Genomic DNA, 5456 nt, shown 5'->3' with positions numbered 1-5456 from the left:
AGGACAGGGGGCAGTGATGCCAAAAGGCTCACTGGAGTTACGTGGGCGCGTAAGGATGAGCCACCCGCGACACTTATATGGATGGAGAAGAGCACCGAGGACGCCGGCGCTGACCGCATGATCCGCTGTGGGTTGGACGGTGGACAGGGAGGGGCTCGATTCTCTCGTAAGCCCGTAATCACCGAGATTTATGCTAATGTTGGATAAATGTTGCTCCGCCCGACGATGCTCTTTTCGAATATGCGACCGTAAAGCGTTTAGCGTCCCGAGCAAACTTCGTCTAACCTTTGCTGCTTTTAGCGTCTCTTAGCTCATACCTTCCCGCTCACACAATCACTCTTGCCCAATCCCGGGCTCCTCCTGACCTTCGTTCTCATCTCCGTGGGTAACTTACGTCATGGTCATTTCGTCATTGCGATCTAATATACAAGGACAGATTTCGCATTAATCATGTATAATAACAAAAGTTAGACGGTGCTAGAGAACTTTGGAATGGCCTTTACGTGTATCACTTTTCATTAACGGCCCATTGTAAATAAATAAAAAAAAAAATAAAAATAAAAAAAAAAAAAAAAATCGTATTAAAACCTTGAGGCATGTGAGCTGTCAGTGTCATTAGTTTTGATGATTAATACTAGATAGAATATTGATGAGCCTCGAGTTAAGGGTTAAAGTTCAGTTTATTTAGAATGCTCGTTCAGAATTATTTAACTTTCGATACTTATAATTCTCGAAATCTTTTTTAATTATTATCTGAGATATATTTGAAACGTCGCGGTCGTCTATTGTAAATGAAGTAAAGTTGACTTAACATGAAATAAGATTGATGAAATAAGGCTTAATAGTAAATATTATTTATATACACAGTGTACTAAGGCTTTAGTTTTAGAAGGTAATACTTTGAATTGCTTTAAAGATTTTTAAATTCAGCATAATCCATTATCAAACTAATGCTGAATTTTCTGATTATAATGACATTCAATTTTACTTATATACAGTCATCAACACAATTTGAATAACGAATATTCTTGTTATACAAAAGAATTTCTTGCGTGCAACATGTTATTCGATAGAAATCTATATTTTCCGTAGTTTATTAATTATATTACATTACACATGCGAATATTGAATGTAGAATCCTATTTGTTAATCTATATTAATAATAATTAAAAAAAAAAAAAAAAAGTGATATGATAGATGTAATATATAAAAAAGATTATACGTGAATGGAAACATCTATTTAACCAATCTGTATTCAGATTATTTTCAGAAAAAGTGAGATACTGACAAAACGAAAACTGAAGAATTGATGGAAAAGATAAATATTACAGAGATTTTTATAATTGATAACGGAGTTTTATTTTTTTTTTTTTTTTTTTTTTTTTTTTTTTTTTTTGGTATATTTAAAATAAATAGTTTGAAACTTTGCATTTATTTATTTTTATTATAATACCAACTATTTCATAGCGAATATATATTTGAAAATTGGAACGTATCGCAAAAATATTGAAAGCTTCTATTATCTTTTATTGTCTTATTAACGAAATTCATAATTTTTTTATAAAATCATTAAACAACATATAGAATTCATGAACTGAGTTTTTTTTTTATTTTTGTTTCGAGTAAATTGGTGACGCTTTCTCTTTTTCTTTTTCATTTTTTTAACAGCCTTTATAAAAATGTCTAAATCTTACACTTAAGAAAGTATAATATTAGGTAATACGTCTATGGTGTTAAATGAGTGACATATAAAGTCGATTTAATTTCAAAGTATCTTTATCTCAAAGTATCTTTAAGCAAATTTATCTGGAATTACATTGAATTTAATAACCTTTATAATTTAAATAATTTAAGATTTTTATGTAAGGCAAAAATCTAAAATGACATACAAATAAATTTTATTCAATAGTATTCTTATAGCATATAATTAATAATATTAACTTAAAGACTTATTTGATGCTAAAATAAACACGAGTTATACTAATATACAAGCTTAACGTTCGAAAATGTAATGAAGCTGTTTATTTAAAGGTAAAAAAATTAATTTTCTATTCGATCAGATCCACATTGTATTCTAGATACGAAATCTAAGGAAGAAAAATAAGGAACAATTCGTTTTAAACCTTAAGACTCATAATCTTACATCTCTTCATAATATCCAGCCATTTCTACATTTTCCCGGCTTCCGCTGTAGAGGACCTTTTTCGCTGTAGCTTCTGTACAATTTATTTAGGGCCAGGTAATATAATAATAAGGTACCTGGATTTAGTACCGAATAATGATGCGTTTTCAAAATATTTATTTTCGTGGTCAAAATTATGCAAAGATTAATGTAGCATTGAGAACCTCGCGATACACAACAGTATGTCGCAAAATCTCAAATTTAAAATTTACTTATTATATAAAATTTTGTTCAATACTATTATTGCTACCAATACTAACAATGATAATAATTAGGCTTAAAACATTTCACGAAATAATGTTTTAGAATTACTACTCTTAATACGGTAAGGAGCAGCGGTCCATAAATAACCATATATATACTCTCGATTTTCTCTTTGCTCTAATCTCTGATCTAGAGAATTATTCTAACGGGATAAACATTCATCGGACGGCAGTTTAGTATCTAAGGGAAATGCCGGATTGGGTAGCACTATATAGATGATAATCGTAGGCAAGAATTTTATCATCATCCTTCTTTGATTTATAGCAAGAGAGAAATAATTTTCAGCGACTAAAAATGACTTATCAAATATAATTTGCTTTTGTAAATTGTGGGTAATTGACAATCAATATAGAGTTATAAGAATAGAGCGTAAGATATTGAGATGAGATATTATAGATAAATTATATAGCTCGAATGCTAAAATTTTAATTTTACCTTTTAAAAATGTAATGGTAGTGGCTAAGTGAGTTTGACAGTTTTGAAGCGTAATAAAGAAAAAAATTAGAATTAAGAATTAGAGCAAGAAATAAATTTTTCTTTATACTGAGCGTCCTAATGCTTTCGAACGAATGTCTATATAGACACAAAATAATATAACCTTGTAACATTATAACCGCGTATTTATAAAAATCAAAAATACACTTGCAACTCTCATTATCTGTTTATATAACAATAAATTCGTAACAATGTGGATGTGGATAAAAAAAAATCTTAAGAAAATATTTAACTATGTATTTGCGGAGCCACTATTGTTGACGTCGGCTTCACAACTTCCTTTCTCACCAATATGGTGGTTCTCGAGGGGGGGGGGGGGGGTCGGGGGGGGGGGGGAGGGAGGGAGGAAAAACCTTGGCTGTTTGGAAAGTTCGGAACAAGCTATAAGAAGAAAGTAGAGAGCCATGCAAGTGATTATATGAAGTATGAGCAGCTACGGAGAAGCATGAGAAATGGAAAATTCGTTGAACTTTGGAGAGCTGCTTGAAAATTGTGTACCACGCGCAATATAAATCGATTATTAGCCGATGGCGTGCCAATTAATCTTTTATTAATAAAAAGTTTGCGGAGGCAATGGCAAGGAGAGACGATTAATGCGTCTCAGCAAGTGCGAATCGAGTTGGACGGCATAGTGTGACGGTGGATTTTTGGCGGCGGTGGTGGGCGATGGGCGTTAGGGGACTGGGGTTTGGGGGGGGGGGGGGGAGGAGAGATGAGGCGGGAGGAGTATATACAAGAAGGGCCACCGTATAACGCCAACTCCGATGGAGCAAAAAGTCCAATACGCTAAAACTTTATGCAGATCCCGTCCGGCGTCCTATGCATATTCCACTTGTGTATATTTTGAATCACGCGAGTCCCTCAGGCAACCTACGCAAACTTCCATAGGGCCGACGTTTCATTGGCCAACTGTAGCCGGAGCCTGAGACTTTATTGCGATGCTCGCGAAGCTTCGTCCGTAAGCGAAACGTCCCTGCTGTACTCGTTGATATTGCACGTGCAAGGCTTCGGACGGGAGACATCGGTCGAGTCAACTCGAGGATGTTGCCAACAATTAGTCCGCTGGATGGAGTTGCGATTCCTGATGCTGAGATCCCACTGTATTTGTAATTTGTAATTTGTTGAATTAAGGAATTATGAGCCAAGCCTTTCCTCCCCTCCCCCACCACCACCACTATTTCACGAAAATCGTGTATTTTCAAACTGCTACTCGTCTACATTTCAACTGCACCTCGGCCCTCCTCCTCATCGCCCTACCAATCCCGCTCGCGCGGTCTCCCCACCACCCTACCGTCGTACCGGCCTCCCATTCTTCTTAATTCTTTCGGTACTTCAGTTGTTCTGCAGTTCAGTTGGCTGTTTTGTTCGGTTTGGTTAGAATTTTGCTTCATTCTATTTTTATTTCATTGCTTTTTTTTTCTTTTTTTTTCTTTTTTTTTTCTTTTTTTTCTTTTTTTCTCTTTTTTTCTCTTTTTTTCTCTTTTTTTCTCTTTTTTTTCTCTTTTTTTTTTCTTTTTTTTCTTTTTTTTTCATCTTTTTCTTCATCTTTTAATTATTGCTAAAGTTAATTGGTTGAAAAGTAAGTTTAGGCCCTGGAAAATGTGCGGGCGCAAGTTTTAATAGAAAGTCTGCTAGAGAGTATAAGATCTCGTCGACCATTTTTTCTTCTTATTTAAAAAAAAAAGAAAAAAAAGTAAGAATGAATTAAGTAGTAATTAATTAAGTAATAAATTAAGAAAAGAAAAACGAATAAATTATTGAACAATTGTGCAACTATAAATTTTTTGCAATTATCATTTCGTAATGCGCGTAAATCTTCGCTGGATAAATAAAATGAAAATAAATTAAATTTGCGCTTCTTATGCAGTTTGAATGTTCGTAAAATTTGTACTTAACATTAAGCAGCTCGCGTTGCGTCCAACGTCCAGCGACTCGATTGTGTAAGTGTTAAGCTGCCGATAGACATTGGTGTTATAAAAATTAATTAACATTTTATAGAGGTGCAATAATTTTAATTAGACTAGGGCTCAAATATTATTATTACACGGGCTCGTTAAACAATAAGATCGTGTTATCTATAGTAGGAGCCAGCTGAATGCCAAATGCATTATATTCTTTTAATTGAATATTGATTCATTACAGTAAGCCTCGGGCTCAATAACTTGTTTAGCATTAACTACGATGGAAAATTATCAGAAATAAATAAGCATAGAGAATGTAAACAGTCATCGAGCCAACGAGGGGTCAATCTTATTTAGTATCGATGCTGAAAATTATGAGAAAAGCACAAGTGCCGGCAAGCCATTTGGAAAGTAATAAGAAGAACCAGGGAAAAGAGGAAAAACTAGTCCAATTATAATTTCCGCGCACAGACAAACTTTTATTCGAGCCGAGGCAATAGAGGGCCCTTAAAATGTTCCCGCGCTCAAAATGTTATGACGCAATTACCTGACTCTCGTCCCGAATGAATTATTTCATTTTTAAGTGGAAAAGAAAAAAGGACGACAGGAGGTGG

Source organism: Ceratosolen solmsi, unplaced genomic scaffold, assembly GCF_000503995.2.
Source record: "Ceratosolen solmsi marchali unplaced genomic scaffold, CerSol_1.0 scaffold43, whole genome shotgun sequence".
In the NCBI taxonomy this organism is placed as follows: Eukaryota; Metazoa; Arthropoda; class Insecta; order Hymenoptera; family Agaonidae; genus Ceratosolen; species Ceratosolen solmsi.
The sequence above is the reverse complement of the archived record's forward strand: the minus strand, read 5'-3'. Positions refer to the sequence as shown.